The sequence below is a fragment of the Cervus elaphus genome, chromosome 33 (assembly GCF_910594005.1).
Source record: "Cervus elaphus chromosome 33, mCerEla1.1, whole genome shotgun sequence".
Classification (NCBI taxonomy): domain Eukaryota; kingdom Metazoa; phylum Chordata; class Mammalia; order Artiodactyla; family Cervidae; genus Cervus; species Cervus elaphus.
In genome coordinates this window covers 6,887,209-6,905,039 of record NC_057847.1, presented here as the reverse complement: position 1 = coordinate 6,905,039, position 17,831 = coordinate 6,887,209, and the positions used below count along the sequence as shown (strand labels likewise).

At 48.9% G+C, this 17,831-nt stretch overlaps 1 pseudogene; it reads left to right on the top strand.

The window, feature by feature from the left end:
* The first annotated feature begins 14,712 nt into the window (after positions 1-14,712).
* Positions 14,713-14,831, top strand: LOC122688782 (annotated as a pseudogene).
* Positions 14,832-17,831: the final 3,000 nt, after the last annotated feature.

Here is a 17,831-nt window from a genome sequence, read left to right as displayed (position 1 = left end):
TCTGTGGGGTCTCTGGGTCCTGGTGTGCACAAGGCTTTGTTTGAGCCATCTGAGCATCTCTGGTGGGTATGGGGTTTGATTCTAAACATGATTTCGCCCTTCCTATCCTCTTGTTGGGGCTTCTCCTTTGCCCTTGGACATGGGGCATTCACAGCATGGATTACTATTCAGCAATGGAAAGAAATGAGCTTTCAATACACTCAACACTTGGCAGTATTGCAACACAATTATACTGAGTGAAAATAAGTCAGTATCAAAAGGCTATGGGTTACATACTATATGATTCCATTTATATAACACTTTCAAAATGACAAAATTAAAGAGATGGAAAATAGAAGAGTAATAGGCCTTGGAGTACGAAATGAAGCAGGGCAAAGGCTAACAGAGTTTTGCCAAGAGAAAGCACTGGTCATAGGAAACAGCCTCTTCCAACAACACAAGGGATGACTGTATACATGGACATCACCAGATGCTCAATACTGAATCAGATTGATTATATCATTTGCAGTCAAAGATGGAGAGGCTCTATACAGTCAGCAAAAATAAGACCAGGAGCTCACTGTGGCTCAGATCATGAGCTCCTTATGGCCAAGTTCAGACTTAAATTGAAGAAAGTAGGGAAAACCCCTGAATCTGCCTACAATTCAGGAGACCTGGATTCGATGCCTAGGTCAGGAAGATGCCCTGGAGAGGGGAATGGCAACCCACTGCAGTATTCTTGCCTGGAGAATCCCATGGACAGAGGATCCTGGCAGATGACCGTCCGTGGTGTCACAAACAGTTGGAGACCATTCAGGTATGACCTAAATCAAATCCCTTATGATTATTCAGTGGAAGTGACAAACAGATTCAAGGGAGTAGATCTGATAGACAGAGTGCCTGAAGAACTATGGACGTAGGTTCATGATATTGTCCAGGAGGCAGTGATCAAGACCATCCCCAAGAAAAAGAAATGCAAAAAGCAAAATGGCCATCTAAGGAGGCCTTACAAATAGCTGAAAATGAAGCGAAGCTAAAGGCAAAGGAGAAAAGCAAAGATATACCCATCTGAATGCAGAGTTCCAAAGAAGAGCAAGGAGAGATAAGAAAACCTTCCTCAGTGAACATTGCAAAGAAATAGACAAAAACAACAGAATGGGAAAGACTAGAGATCTCTTCAAGAAAATCAGAAATACCAGGGGAACATTTCATGCAAAGATGAGCACAATAAAGGCCAGAAATGGTTTGGACGTAATAGAAGCAGAAGATATTAAGAAGAGGTGGCAAAAATGCACAGACAACCTATGCAAAAAAAGATCTTCATAAGCCAGAGAACCATGATGGTGTGATCCCTCATCTAGAATCAGACATCCTAGAGTGTGAAGTCAAATGGGCCTTAGGAAGCATCACTACAGACAAAGCTAGTGGAGGTGATGGAATTCCAGTTGAGCCATTTCAAACCCTAAAAGATGATGCTGTGAAAGTGTTGCACTCAATGTGCCAGGAAATTTGGAAAACTCAACAGTGGCCACAGGACTGGAAAAGGTCGGTTTTCATTCCAATCCCAAAGAAAGGCAATGCTAAAGAATATTCAAACTACTGGACGATTGCACTCTTCTCACATGCTAGCAAAATAATGCTCCAAAGTCTCCAAGGCAGGCTTCAACAATATTTGAACCGTGAACTTGCAGATGTTCAAGCTGTATTTAGAAAAGGCGGAGGAACAAGAGATCAAATTGCCTCCATCCGTTGAATCATGGTAAAATCAAGAGAGTTCCAGAAAAACATCTACTTTCTTGACTGTGCCAAAGCCTTTGACTGTATGGATCACAACAAACTGTGGAAAGTTCTTAAAGAGGTGGAAATACCAGACCACCTTACCTGCCTCCTGAGAAATCTGTATATAGGTCAAGAAGCAACACTTAGAACTGAACATGGAACAATGGACTCCTTTCCAAATTGGGAAAGGAGTATGTCAAGGCTGTATATTGTCCCCCTGCTTATTTAACTTATATGCAGGGTGCAAAATGCTGGGCTGGATGAAGTACAGCTGGAATCAAGGTTGCCTGAAGAAATATCAGTAACCTCAGATATGCAGATGATACCACCCTTATGGCAGAAAGTGAAGAGGGACTAAAGAGCCTCTTGATGGAAGTGCTAGAGGAGAGTGAAAAAGCTGGCTTAAAATTCATCATTGAAAAAACTAAAATCATGACATCCGGTCCCATCACTTCAAGGCAAATCGATGGGGACACAATGGAAACAGTGACAGACTTTATTTTCCTTGGCTCCAAAATCACTGCATATGGTGACTGCAGCCATGATATTAAAAGTCCCTTGCTCCTTGGAAGAAAATCTATGACAAACCTAGGTTTCACAGGACAAAACCTAGACAAAAAAGCAGAGACATTACTTTGCTGAGAAAGTTCTGTCTAGTCAGAGCTATGGGTTTTCTGATAGTCGTGTATAGATGTGAGAGTTGGACCATAAAGAAAGCAGAGCATTGGAGAGTTGATGTGAACTGTGGTGTTAGAGAAGATTCTTGAGAGTCCCTTGGATTGCAAGGAGATCCAACCTGTGAATCCTAAAGGAAATCAATCCTGAATTTTCATTGGAAAGACTGATGCTTAAACTGAAGCTCCACTACTTTGGCCACCTGGTGTGAAAAACTGACTCATTGGAAAAGACCCTGATGCTGGGAAAGATTGACGACAAGAGGACAAAGGGATAGCAGAGGATCAGCTGGTTGGATGGCATCACTGACTCGATGGACATGGGTCTGAGCAAGCTCCGGTGTCGGTGTTGGACAGGGAAGCCTGGCGTGCTGCAGTCCATGGGGTCATCAAAAGGCAGGCATGACTGAGCGACTGAAGTGAACTAAACTGATCAGTTTCCTCCTTTTGAGAGAAATGCCCAGCATATGTTAAATGTATGTTTAGAATGTATTTTTAAGAAGGTGCCAGACTATTTTCCAGAATTGCTGCTCAGTTCAGTTCAGTTGGTGACATCAGCACCAGGACCCAGGAGAAAGAAACAGTGACCCCACAGGAGAGTTGCCTAGGATGTCCAGGAGTCTGCGACAAAGGCGTGGGTTGGTGGTGGCCTCCTGCGGTGTTGGGGGCACGGACTGTAGCAGTACATGCATGGGATCTTTTGAGGGAGGTCACCGTTCTCTTCATTCAGTTCAGTTCTGTTCAGTCACTCAGTCCTGTCCGACTCTTTGCGACCCCATGGACTGCAGCACGCCAGGCCTCCCTGTCCATCACCAACTCCGAGAGTTTATTCATACTCATGTCCATTGAGTCAGTGATGTGATCCATCCATTCATTAACTCCACCATAGTTTGGTCCCAGGTAAATAGCTGGAGTAACAGGCAAATTTGGCCTTGGAGTACGGAAGGAAGCAGGGCAAAGGCTAATAGAGTTTTGCCAAGAGAACGCACTGGTCCTAGGAAACACCCTCTTCCAACAACACAAGAGAAGACTCTACACACAAACATCACCAGATGGTCAACACCAAAATCAGATTGATTATAATCTTTGCGGCCAAAGATGGAGAAGCACTCTACAGTCAGTAAAAACAAGACCGGGAGCTGACTGTGGCTCAGATCTTGAACTCCTCATTGCCAAACTCAGACTTAAATTGAACAAAGTAGGGAAAACCAGTAGACCATTCAGGTCTGGCATAGATCAAATGCCTTATGACTGTACAGTGGAAGTGAGAAATAGATTTAAGGGACTAGATCTGATAGAGTGCCTGAGGAACTGTGAACGGAGGTTTGCGGCATTGCACAGGAGACAGGGATCAAGACCATCCCCATGGAAAAGAAATGCAAAAAGGCAAAATGGTTGTCTGAGGAGGCCTTACAAATAGCTGTGAAAAGAAGAGAAGTGAACAGCAAAGGACAAAAGGAAAGATATTCCCATTTGAATGCAGAGTTCCAAGGAGAGATAAGAAAGCCTTCCTCAGCAATCAGTGTGAAGATAGAGGAAAACAACAGAAAGGGAAAGACTAGAGATCTCTTGAAGAAAATGAGAGATAACAAGAGAACATTTCTTGCAAAGATGGGTTTGGTAAAGGACAGAAATAGTATGGACCTAACAGAAGCAGAAGATATTAAGAAGAGGTGGCAAGAATACACAGAAGAACTGTACAAAAAAGATCTTCACGACCCAGATAATCATGATGGTGTGATCACTCACCTAGAGCCAGACATCCTGGAATGTGAAGTCAAGGAGGCCTTAGAAAGCATCACTATGAACAAAGCTAGTGGGTGTGATGGAATTCCAGTTGAGCTGTTTCAAATCCTGAAAGATGATGCTGTGAAAGTGCTACACTCAATATGCCAGCAAATTTGGAAAACTCAGCAGTGGCCACAGGACTGGAAAAGGTCGGTTTTCATTCCAATCCCAAAGAAAGGCAGTCCCAACGAATGCTCAAACTACTGCACAATTGCACTCATCTGACTTGCTAGTAAAGTAATGCTCAAAATTCTCCAAGCCAGGCTTCAGCAATACATGAACCGTGAACTTCCAGATGTTCAAGCTGGTTTTAGAAAAGGCAGAGGAACCAGAGATCTAATTGCCAACATCCACTGGATCATCGAAAAAGCAAGAGAGTTCCAGAAAAACATCTATTTCTGCTTTATTGACTATGCCAAAGCCTTTGACTGTGTGGATCATAATTAACTGCAGAAAATTCTGAAAGAGATGGGAGTACCAGACCATCTGACCTGCCTCTTGAGAAACCTATATGCGGGTCAGGAAGCAAAAGTTAGAACTAGGCATGGAACAGCAGACTGGTTCCAAATAAGAAAAAGAGTAGGTCAAGGTTGTATATTGTCACCCTGCTTATTTAACTTATATACAGAGTACATCATGAGAAACGCTGGGCTGGATGAAGCCCAAGCTGGAATCAAGATTGCCGGGAGAAATATCAATAAACTCAGATATGCAGATGACACCACCCTTATGGAAGAAAGCGAAGAGGAACTAAAAAGCTTCTTGATGAAAGTGAAAGAGGAGGGTGAAAATGTTGGCTTAAAGCTCAGCATTCAGAAAACTAAGGGCATGGCATCTGGTCCCATCACTTCGTGGGACATAGATGGGGAAACAGTGGAAACAGTGTCAGACTTGATTTTGGGGGGCTCCAAAATCACTGCAGATGGTGATTTCAGCCATGAAATTGAAAGATGCTTATGGCTTGGAAGGAAAGTTATGCCCAACCTAGATAGCATATTAAAAAGCAGAGACATTACTTTGCCAACAAACGTCCATCTACTCAAGGCTCTTGTTTTTCCATTGGTCATGTATGGACGTGAGAGTTGGACTGTGAAGAAAGCTGAGCGCCAAAAAATTGATGCTTTTGAACTGTGGTGTTAGAGGAGACTCTGGAGAGTCCCTTGGACTGCAAGGAGATCCAACCAGTCCATCCTAAAGGAGATCGGTCCTGGGTGTTGATTGGAAGGTCTGATGCTGAAGCTGAAACTCCAGTACTTTGGCCACCTCGTGTGACGGGTTGACTTATTGGGAAAGGCCCTGATGCTGGGAGGGACTGGGGGCAGGAGGAGAAGGGGACGACAGAGGATGAGATGGCTGGATGGCATCAGCGACTCAATGGACATGTGTTTGAGGAAGCTCTGGGAGTCTGTGATGGGCAGGGAGGCCTTGAGTGCTGTGATTCATGGGGTTGCAAAGAGTGGGACACAACTGAGCGACTGAACTGAACTGAACTGAAATAGCAAGGAGGAAGCACAACTCCACCTATCAACAGAAAGTTGGATTAAAGATTTACTGAACATGGCCCCGCCCATCAGAACATGACCCAGTATCCCCCATAGTCAGTCTATCCCATCAGGAAGCCTTCATAAGCCGCTTATCCTTGTCCATCACAGGGCAAACAGACTGAAAGCCACAGAATGGCTGTACCGTTTTAATATTCTCAGAGGCAATACGTGAGAGATCTAAGTTTGCTACATCCTTGCTACTGTCACCATTTAAAAATTTTTAGCTGTTGTAATAGATGGATGTATGGCAATATCTCTTCATCATTGTAATGGGCAATTTTCTAATGGTAAATGACCATCTTCAGTTCAGTTCAGTTGCTCAGTCAGGTCCAAGTCTTTGCGACCCCATGAACTGCAGCACGTCTGGCCTCTCTGTCCATCACCAACTCCCAGAGTCCGCCCAAACCCATGTCCATTGAGTCGGTGATGCCATCCAACCATCTCATCCTCTGTCATCCCCTTCTCCTCCTGCCCCCAGTCTTTCCCAGCATCAGCGTCTTTTCCAATGAGTCAGTTCTTCGCATCAGTTGGCCAAACTATTGTAGTTTCAGCTTCAGCATCAGTCCTTCCAATGAACACCCAGGACTGATCTCCTTTAAGATGGACTGGTTGGATCTCCTCACAGTCCAAGGGACTCTCAAGAATCTTCTCCAACACCACAGTTCAAAAGCATCAATTCTTCTGCGCTCGGCTTTCTTTCTAGTCCAAGTCTCACAACCATGCATGACCACTGGAGAAAATGACCATCTTAGCATGTGTTTATCTTCTGTGTGTTCTCTCAGTGAAGTCTCTGTCTTTTGCCCATTTTCTTGTTAGATAGTAGGCTCACTGTCACTCCTCTGCGCCACCTCATTCTGCCTTGTTGCTGCTGGGGTGGGGGGTAGGAGTGCCATCTGCCCCCTGCTCAGACACCAGGGAGGAGGTTGGGGCAGTGGGTTTCTGGGTTGCACATCCTCCTGCCAACCAGCTTTAGCACATCCCTGCAGGTCAAGGGGAATGTTCGGTTCTCCACTTGGCCACACTGATTGCAAGAGGGGTCAGTTTTTCTTTTCATATTTGGTTGATCAACAAGGATTAAAAATGAGGTTTTTTCCTACCAGACATCCTTTCCCCAGTCCTTTGTGTAGAGCTGGTCCTGGGTCCAGGCCTCTCTAGCACCCCATCAGGGATGAAGAAAGAAAGAAAACCCAGGAGCTTACATCATTCCTCAGGTTGTGACGTTCCTGCCTGGTCCCCTTCCCTGCATTTTTCATAGTTTTCCTGTATGTGCTGGTGTCTAAGGCCCCAGACCCCTTTGTTAGTTAGCCTGGGGCTCAGTAGAGCTCCTGTGGAGAGACATTGGTGTTGGCCCTTGACGTCAGGAGGTGATGGGTGAGGGCCTGGACCTCACTGGACGAGGCCCGAGATCTGCGTTTTCTTCATACACTGGGGGTGAGCCTCTTGGTGATGACGCCTGTCTGTCAGGGCTCCGTGACACTGTACACACAGGACACCTTGCAGGCGCCTGCCTGTTCCTAAGGGCGCAACAGACAGCAGCTCTTGTTCTCCTATAGGTGAGACTCTTGGCTCCAGAAGGTCATTTCTGAGCTTAGTGGGAGAACAAAAGCCAGATGATGGGGATTCCAACACCAAGCACTCGGTGAGGGAAGTCAGTTTGCCTCTGAGATTCTGAGCTGGAGAAGGAGAGAGAGCCCTGTGAAGGAGGGAGAAGGAAGCCTGGAGCTCAGGCAGGACAGGAGGAGGAGCTGAGGGGAGCGGAGAGAGGGGAGGCGTGCAGGTAAATCACAGGGAGAGGGCCGTGCCGCTGGTGCTGTCAGGGGAGCACAGGGGCAGAGACGGGAACGCTGCCCCGGAGGCCAGGGCAGGCTCCCTCAGCCCCCATCCAGCGCAGGACTGCGTTCCTGACCGACGTCTCCGCGGCCTGTGACCTGTGCTTCCCCAGAATCAGACAGCCACTGCCTCCACTCCTGGTGGTCACTGTTTCCACTGCGTAAAGAAGAGAAAAGAGACTGAACAAGGAGACAGGAGGTTAGAAAGAAAAGAGTGAGTTCACAGTGATTTACATGTATAGTAAGCGTCACTCTTTTATTATTACTTCATCTCGTGTTTATTAACCATCTGCTTTATTTCAGTGAGGAGAAAATTGACGTTATCCATGTGCTTATGTCGGTTTCTTTATGCTCTGGGCACTGGGCCTCGTGTATCTGTTCACGGCTGTGACGTGTGCTTGAAGGAAACGTGCATTCCTCCAGTGCTGCCATGATACAGGGGGATGCGGCTGGTGGAGGGTGAAGGAGGCCTCCCCAGAGCAGAGAGGCTGGAGCTGAAGCCAGGTGGCTGTGGGTGTGGCCAGGGTGAGAGGTGTGGGGGATGTTCTAGATAAAGGATGCGGCATTTGTGGATGAGGAACCGAAGGGAAGCTGGTGAGGACAGACTTGCTCAGCGGGAGTGGGCAGGACACAGACAAGGGGGTGGGGAAGGGGGCCAGGCCCTGGGAGCTTAGGAGGGGCCCAGGGTCTCTGTGTGGGTCCAAGAGTGAGGATACTGATATCGTCCACAGGATACTGTGACACAGGTATGAGTGGGGACGATGGGAGCACAGGCGTAGATCCACACCTTTACAGCCGAGCGGCCCACCATTTAGGACAGGTATCCGAGCCTTGGATATGATGGGGACCAGATGGACCCCCGCGTCGTGGACAGACGGAGGCTCCACACGTGGGGATGGAGAGGGCAGAGCAGTGGGGGTGGAGGATGGTGAGCAGTTCCAAGGCTCGGCCGTCCATCAGCTCGCAGCTGGGCGACTCATTCCTGCTTTACTGTCATCAGGACCACGGAAGAAGACATGAGCAAGATGTATCTTTAGAGTGTTTTGGTCCAAGATGCTTCTGCAGTGTCCAGATGAAAATGTCTAGGGAGTAGTTGCCTGTGTGGATGTGGAGGGAAAACCAGAGCTGATCACAGAAACACAGGCTGAAGACATTTGTCCCGGGTGGTTGGGTGGGTGCGGGTCAGGTGAGGGGAAGTCCAGGGACAGAGGGTGTGATGCTGTGATGACAGGAAGCAATGCCATGTGGCAGACACGAGGGCGAGAGTTGATGCCCTTTGAGGATCAAGGCAAAGGTCTGCAGATGAGATTGAGTATAAAATCCTGCGGGGACGGTCGAGGCTGACTGAGGGAGCTGGTGAAAGTCTGGCTCGCACAGTGTTTCCACTTGCATCCCTGGGAACCCTGGCTCTTCAGGAGTGTTTGTATCACATCTGCTCTGTCTCTTTCTGACACACACACTTGTTTTATATTCAGTTGATTATGAGAATTGCTGTCAAAATGACATAGCTCTTTCAACAGCATAACTTCTGGAAGTATTTATTTAGCGTGGCATTGTCTAGTCACTAAGTCGTGGCTGACTCTCTTGCTACCCCACCTGCCAGGCTCCTCTGTCTGTGGGATTCACCAGGCAAGGATACAAGGGCGAGTTGCCATTTTCTTCTCCAGGGGATCCTCCCAACCCAGGGATTGAACCCATGTCTCCTGCATTACAGGCGGATTCTTTCCCACTGAGCTACCTTGGAACCCCCTTATTACTATAGTATGTACCACCCAGCAATTCTTAATGAATCTCAGGACCCTGGAACCCCACTTGAGAAACACTGGTTGAGCACTGTCAACAGACTTGGCCACAGAAAAGCCCACGGTCTCTCTCGACAGCCTCCCCTCCCTCTGCATCGCCTGCTCCCAAGCCTCTCCTCTCTGGGAGCTACAGTTTCTCTCAGGAGCTGGAGGAGCAGCCATCAGTTGCAGGGTATGTTGGTTTCGGCCCATGGAGGTCAAAATACGTGGTGACCCGTGGCAGCCAGGAATGCCCTCTGCTCTGGCCAGCGGGTGGGTGAGAGCTCTGTCTGGGGTGTTAGGTGCCGTGAGTCTCAGGGAGGAGCGAGGCGAACACTAGTGACACTCATGAGCGGTGAGTGAGAGCCTCTCCCTGAGCAGCACTGGGTCTATTTCATTTTTAGGCAGATGGGGAATCATGGGAAAAGGAAATTCTGGTAGAAACCTGCAGATAATTGGGGTGGGAGTGGGAAGGGGTACGCATTCCCTGTGCTGGAGACGGAAACAATTTGGTCTTGTGAGGCTGGGAGAGGGAGGGCTTGTTATTCGAATGTTTGAAACTTGGAAATTCTTTTATGTGGTTAACTGATATGTGAATGTTTGGTTGCATTGTCCATATGTTTGGTGAAAAGAACCTATTTCGGCAGAAACTGTGGAATGATAGTGAGCTCACTAGCACCTCCTTCGTATATAGAAAGAGTTACATACAGTTTTAAAAGCAGTGGAAGATCGCTGTAGCAGGGTTGAGCAAATAAGAATGGTGTTATGAGCAGCATGGAATGCTGTGTGGTGGGATTTTCCTTGAACGTGAAGCCCAGTATGTATATTTTCATCTCCAGTATCTGGTGTATAGTAATCAGTCAGCCTTTGATTGAAAGGGTGGATGAATAAATCCCTAATACTCGTCCTTTTTAAAACCTGACTTTAAACTGATGGACCAGCGAAGAACCCTTGAGACTAACTTCACTTTGTGGGCCAAACAGAGTCAGAATTATCCGGATGAACTTTAGGTTCCTGTACGGATTGGTAGTCACTAGTCTGACATAGTTGATGGTTGCCGATAAGAAAAAGAATTTGGGGCCTTAAGGTAGAAAATAACTGACTCTTGTTTTACAAGTTTTGCACAAGTTTGCAAGGAGAAAACTGACATTATGGGCTAGAAGAAGCAGTTGGTCTTAGTGTACTGATGAATAGTAAAATGTGTAGATTTGATGAATACGGCTTAAAAATCTGTGGTGTTTAGCGCACACGCTCACGCTCAGTCATGTCTGATTCTTTGCTGCACTGTGGACTTGTAGTCTGCCAGGCTTCTGTTTCTGTGGAATTTTCCAGGCAAGAATACTGGAGTCGGTTGCCATTTCCTACTTCAGGGGATCTTCCCAACTCAGAGATTGAACCCACATCTCTTGCATCACCTGCATTAGCAAGCAGATTCTTTACCGCTGTGCCACCTGGGCATCCCTTTTAGTCCTGCTTCTTACACCTTTATACTCATACTCCTGAGTAACACATTGATGATTCCTACATGAGAGAGTGATATTGAATGAATACACAGATGAGTGAATTCACAGGTGCTTTTGCTGAGTGTAACTGTCTTACTTCTTCATCTACTTGTTTGTGTCCTAACACGTGAAATAACTAGCTCTGCCTCATGCATGCTTAGGTGTCTGTTTTGGATTGGCATTACCTCACATGGACTCTCACTGTGCTCTTCAGGTGATGGTAGACAGCTGGCGTGTTCTGCATGTCATTGCATCCTCATTATTTCTTGTTTCCAGTGTCCTGTCATTATCTTTCCTCCTTTGACCTCTGTCTTCTCTCTGGACTTGGAGGCCTTCTGTCTTCCTGTTGAATTACTGATTTAACTTTTCAGCATTTTAAGAATTTCCTACCTGCTAAGTAGTATGTCAAGGCTGCATATTGTCACCCTGCTTATTTAGCTTATATGCAGAGTGCACACATGCATGCTAAGTCACTTCAGTCGTGTCCAGCTCTGTGTGATCCTGTGGACTGCAGCTTGCCAGGCTCCTCTGTCCATGGATTCTCCTCCGGCAAGAATACTGGAGTGGGATGCTATGCCCTCCTCCAGGGGATCTTCCCTTCCCAGGGATCAAACCCATATCTCTTACATATTACCTGCATTGGCAGGCATGTTCTTTACCACTAGTGCCATCTGGGAAGCACTTTATGCAGAGTATATCATGCGAAATGCTGGGCTGGCTGAATCACAAGCTGGAATCAAGATTGCCAGGAGAAATTCAACCATCTCAAATCTGCAGATGATAGCACTTTAATGGCAGAAAGCAAAGAGGAACTAAAGAACCTCTTGATGAAGGTGAAAGAGGAGGGTGAAAAAGCTGGCTTAAAGCTCAACATTTAAAAAAACAAATATCATGGCATCTGGTCCCATCACTTCATGGCAAATTGATGGGGGAAAAGTGGGAACTGTGACAGATATTCTCTCTTGGGCTCCAAAATCACTGTAGACAGTGACTGTAGCCACAGAACTAAAAGATGCTTGCTCCTTGGAAGAAAAGCTGTGACAAACCTTGACAGCATATTAAAAAGCAGAGACATGACTTTGCCAACAAAGGTCCATCTACTCAAAGCAATGGTTTTTCCAGTAGTCCTGTATGGATGTGAGAGATGGACTGTAAAGAAAGGTGAGTGCTAAAGAATTGAAGCTTTTGAATTGTGGTGCTAGAGAAGACTCTTGAAAATCCCTTGAAATGCAAGGAGATCAAACCAGTCAATCATAAGGGAAATCAACCCTGAATGTTCATTGGAAGGACTGATGCTGAAGCTGAAGCTCCAGTACTTTGACCCCTTGATGTGAAGAGCTGACTCTTTGGAAAAGACCCTGATGGTAGGAAAAACTGAGGGCAAGAGGAGAAGAGGGCGACATAGGATGAGATGGTTGGATGGTATCACTGACTCAGTGGACATGAGTGTAAGCAAACTCAGGGTGATAGTGAAGGAAGCCTGACATACTGCAGTCCATGGGTCGCAGAGAGGCGGGGACGGTTTAGCAACTGAGCAACAGCTATGTAGTCATCCCTGGATAGCTGCAGGGAGGGGGGCACGAGGGAGCATTGATGCAAAAAAGGTGTCGAAGTCCCTTAAATAAAATGACACAGTTCTTGCATAGAACACCCCACCCTGCCCTCCTGTGCACTTTTAATCACCTCAGGGACTTAAAACGCCTCATGTGACAGACGTGCTGTGTCAGTGACTGCTGGAGTGAGGGAATTCTAGTTTACCTTTGGGAACTTTATGGAACTTTCCCCCAAACAGTTTGGATCTGCATTTGGTTGAATCCTTGAATTCGGAGCCCAGGATGCAGACGCCTGAGCACATCATGAGTCAGACTGGTCACCAGGACCACAGAGATGCACAGGGCGTGGCCCGTCTCTTGCAGAAGTTGTCAACATGTCTGCGCATCACCAGTAAGTCATGGTGGTATGTGTGGCACAATCCAGAGCAAATACAAGGTTCTGTGTTGTTCTGGAGAGAGCCTGGTTATAGTAGGGGTTGAGGTGGGCGAGGCAGGCTTTGCAGCAGATGGTGTAGCTTTACCTGTCAGTATTCTTCTGTCACATCATATTCCAAAAGCAAAATTTATCAAACCGTCAAGATTGGCCAGTCTGTCATCAAATCAACTTTCCCTGCTAAAAGAAGTTTTCTTGGAGGAACTAGTCTTTGCTAGTTAATCCCATCAAGAGAAATGCCTGCCTTTCAGAATAATCCGTGAGTTCAAAACAGAACCATCCCTTCACTTAAAAGTTGATCAGGTTCTGTCATGTCCAGCAGTTTTTGGCTGGGCTGCTTTTCTGTGTAAACAACAAATAATCTTGAAGGGATTTTCCCTTCTGAGGACTAGACTCAAATCCAAGATAGGGTGATCTACTCAAATTTCTTCATACACTTAGGCAATGAAGTATTTAGGCTGTTTCGAAACATCCCTGTGAATGATAGAGACATTAAAATCAAAATCATCCAGATTCTCCATAAAGCATAAGTTTGTGTTTTGGTCAGCCTATAAAGTTCTCTACCTTCTGTTAAAATGTAGAGAATCCTCTCCCATAAATACACAAATTTAGAATTACTAAGTTTTAGCTTGAGAGTTTCAAGGATAAAAGAAGACACTTGGGAAGAAAAGAAGCCTGGAGCTATTTTTGAATGAAAAAGAAAATTCAGGAGAATCAAAATCTTTTATTTTTGTTGCATGACTTAATAATTCAACTGTACTTTTCTTTCTCCCAAAGCAGATAGGCATAGACAATGATTGCAATAGGTAAATAGGCACTTTTTGTTTTAAAAATCTTATAACAGTTTTCGGATCAAATTCCTTCCAGATTTAATTTGATTAATTTCTGAATAAGAACTACCATTTTTATGTAAAATTACTGCATTTCAGAGAGTCTTATAGTTTATCTGGCGTGTGGGATCTGAGTTCCCTGAGCAGGAATTAACCTCTGCCCCACTACAATGGAAGCTCAGAATCCTAGCCACTGGATTGCCAGAGAAGTCCCTCTAGAGGGTATTACACACAGCTCAAAAGCAAGAACGGGAAATCATATTGATTTAAACCATGCTGGAATAACTATTTTGCACATCACCAATAGCCAATAATGGTTTCCCTGATAGCTCAGTTGGTAAAGAATCTGCCTACAATGCAGGAGACCCCGGTTCGATTCCTGGGTCAGGAAGATCCCCTGGAGAAGGGATAGGCTACCCACTCCAGTATTCTTGGGCTTCCCTTGTGGCTCAGCTGGTAAAGAATCCGCCTGCAATGCAGGAGACCTGGGTTTGATCCCTGGGTTGGGAAGATCCCCTGGAGAAGGGAAAGGCTACCCACGGCAGTGTTCTGGCCTGGAGAATTCCACACACTGTATAGGACATGGGGGTCACAAGGAGTCAGACACGACTGAGAGATTCACTTTCACTTTTGATAGGAAATAATATTTGGAAGATTTGGAGATGCTCTGGTTTGCATTACACAAATACACTTTAAAATACCTCATGTATTAGGTCAAGCTTTACCTCAGACAGATGCTAAGAGATATGAAAATGTGTAGAGTTTTGCTGTATTTAAGCAAACCCCAGGCCGGGCCAGGCGGGTTCTGGCCGGGGTTGGCGGTGTGCAGAGGCGGGGCGGCATCGGACAGCCGCCGGGCTACCCGCCCTGGCCTACCGGAGTCTGGTCACAGGTCGTGCGGCTCAAGTGCAGCCCGCGGCCCTTGGAGAGGTGTGGCCGGCTGGCCTGACCATCAGGCAACTCAGAGCGAAAGGGAGGCGCAATGCAGGGTTCTTAAGGCGCCTGGCTGCAGCCACCTCCGTCTAGGGCCATACCACCCTGAACGTGCCAGATCTTGTCTGATCTGGGAAGCGAAGCAGGGTCTGGCCTGGTTAGTACTTGGGTGGGAGACTGCCTGGGAATACCGGGTGCTGTAGGCTTCCTGCCTCCCCTGTCCTTTAGCCCTGGCCCCCCCGGCGCGGTTGGCGCCCCGAGCCCCACCGGCCCCTGGCCCCTCGCACCCGGCGTGCTCAGAGCCATCGCCTGCCTTCCAGTCGGCCTGCCGGCGGCCCTCTAAGACAGCAGCGGCCCAACTCTTGGGTCCCCGCAGCCCCAGCCCCTCCCCCGGTGGGTGGCCGGGACCCCGACTCCCGCCGCAGGCGTGGGTTGCCTCCGGATTTGGCTTCCAGGAAACCAGATGACAGTCGGGTCTCCATCTGGGGCTCCCTTGGCATGCCTCAGGCAATCCCGGGGGCTGCCCGACCCCGAGCCCCAGCCCAGTACTCCCAGGCGACCGCGGGCACACACACGCACACAGACACACACACACACAAACACACACAAAGACACAGACACACAGAGACAGAGACACACAAAGACACACAAAGACACACACACACACACACACAGACACACATACAAAGACACACAGACACACCCCGCCCCGGACAGGTGAAGAGCTGGAGAGCACAGGTAAGGGAGACTCAGAAAGAGGGAGAGAGAGACAGCAAGAGGACCACACAGATTCCCCACCCCCAGCCCCACCCCCACGCCTCCACACCCTCCCCCGTCCATCGTGGGTATGCACCCGGCCCCCAGTCGGCCTGACCACAGCCTCGCCCACCGACACACTCACACACACACTCTCACACACTCACCCTCTGGTCTGGGGGCGGGGGCTGGGTCTTGCCTTAGGGAGCCAAGCTGAAGGGGACCTTTGAGACTTCGGCCTCGAGGAAGTCTTGGGGACCCCACGGGGGACTGCCAGCCCCGGGGCACCGCGTCCAGCCTGGGCCGCCCCAAGGGAACGCCCCCTCCCTTGGGGAAGCGGCTTCTTCCGCAGGGCCTCTCTCTGGGGTGGTCACGGTTGTGCCAGTGTGTCTGTCTCGGATCGGATGCCATCCTCTCTCCCGTGTCTGTCTCCCGTCTGCCTTCTGTCAGTCGGTCTGTCTCCCTCTGTCTGTCTCCACCTGTGTGTGTGTGTGTGTGTGTGTGTGTGTGTGTGTGTGTGTGTCCGCGCGCGTGTCTGTCTTCATCTCCCTCTCGCCGTCTGGGAGCCTGTCTCTGAACCTTCATCTCTTTCTGCCTCTGAGTCTCCTGACCCCCGGCCTCTCACAGGCGCTGTGGGTCTGGCTCTGGCTGAGGAGCTTGCGCCGGCCGGCTGTCTCCCTTGGCCTGGGTGGGTGCGAGTGTGTGTGTGTGTGTCCGTGCCCGTGCCCCTGCCTGTCGCTCGTCCGCTCTCTCAGGAAGGTCCTGTGCTTGGCGGGCGGCGTGGGGACAAGGGGGGGCCGCGGTCGGGCGAAGGGGCGGGGCTGCCGCGCTCCAGTCGCCGGCGGCGGCCGGCCCGCCCGCAAGCCAGACACCTCCGGGGCCCCTTGGGCCTGAGCAGCGATCCGGAGGGGTGGGTGGGGGACCCGAGCGGGGGGCGGGCCTGGAGAGGCCCAGGGTGGGTGGGCGCCGAGACCTCCGCGCCCCTCACCCCAACCCCAGCCCAGGCCTGCACGCCCGACCGGCCGGCCGCTCGTGGTCCCGGCAACCCTCCGGGCCCCCGGGCCGGGCCAGGCTTGCTTGCCAGGGTGGCGGTGTGCGGGGACGGGGCGGCGTCGGCCGGGCTGCCGGGCCTGGCCGGCCCGAGTTCGGTCGCTGGTCGTGCGGCTCAAGGGCAGCGCGCGCCCCGTGGAAAGGTGCGGCCCGGGCTGGCTCGACCGGCACGTCAGAGCGAGAGGGAGGCGCAGCGCAGGGCTTTGAAGGCTCCTGGCTGCAGCCGCCTCCCTCTGATAAGATCATACCACCCTGAACGGGCCAGATGTCTTCTGATCTGGGAAACTAAGCAGGGTTAGTTAGTACTTGGATGGGAGACCCCCTAGTAGTTAGGAGCTCCAGGCTTTTGCGCAAAGTAGACGACAAGCCAACGTATAGGTGATGAAACGTTTCTCGTGAAAAATTCAATGAAACCTGAATTCAAAGATGGTTTATGGCCTAGAAGCAAGGGTTTTCCATTAGGTTCCCCCTCCCCCCCCCCCCGAATTAACTTGCATGATGGTTTCCCATTAGCATAATGCTTAGTTTTTATTCCTTCTTTCCTTGTCTATATCCATCTTTTTGCACCATAATGTGGTGCCTTATTGGCATAATTTTCCGCCTTTTGTCTTCCCATAATGCTGCTGTAGGAGACAGATGGACTCCAGGTTAGGCATTTACATCTAGCCTGTTTACATTTCCTGAGGCAAGAGATGGTTGGGCTCCAGTTGAGCCTTTCCAATCAGTGTCCTGCTTGCCCTCTGAAATGGAAGGTAACAACAGAAAGAGGGTAAATAGCCAGTGTCTGTCTCTTATGAACACTTTAATAGTCATGGCAAGGGCAAAGAGGGACAAAATCCTGCTTGAGTCAAGGATTAAGAGATCTCCCCTCCCCCCACCCCCCTTTTGGGACAAGGGAAACTCTACACTTGTGCAGAAAGGCTCCTTGTGGGTGAAAAGTCCCGTGAAAATGCCAGACCATAATGAGCCTTGCTTCTCCCAGAAGCCTCCACTTGGAGATCCATCTTAGCTGAGGGGTGTGTGCACACCAGGGGAGAGTCCCCGGATAGGTCAGATGTGAAGAAAGAAACCAGAAACTTGGCAGGAAGGAAGACGAAAGACCCAGAAGAACTGGCCCATATAGAGGACTTAACCGCCTTGTGGTTACTGTGCTCCTTCTCACGAGCGGGCGCCCATGGCCTTTCTCTCCGGGTGTGTAGCCAGCTCTGCTTTGCCTCTGTCTTAACTAGACCGACTGTTTCTCCCTGTTCTTTCCCACGTGTTGCTGCGCTGCGTCTCTAATAATCAACGTTGTAACTGCATTTACCGATTCTGCCTCCATGATAAATGCATTTTTCACTGGTCAGAGATCCAGGGAAAATTCGCTTCTAGCCTCTAGCCCTTGCTGGTCTGGTGGCTAG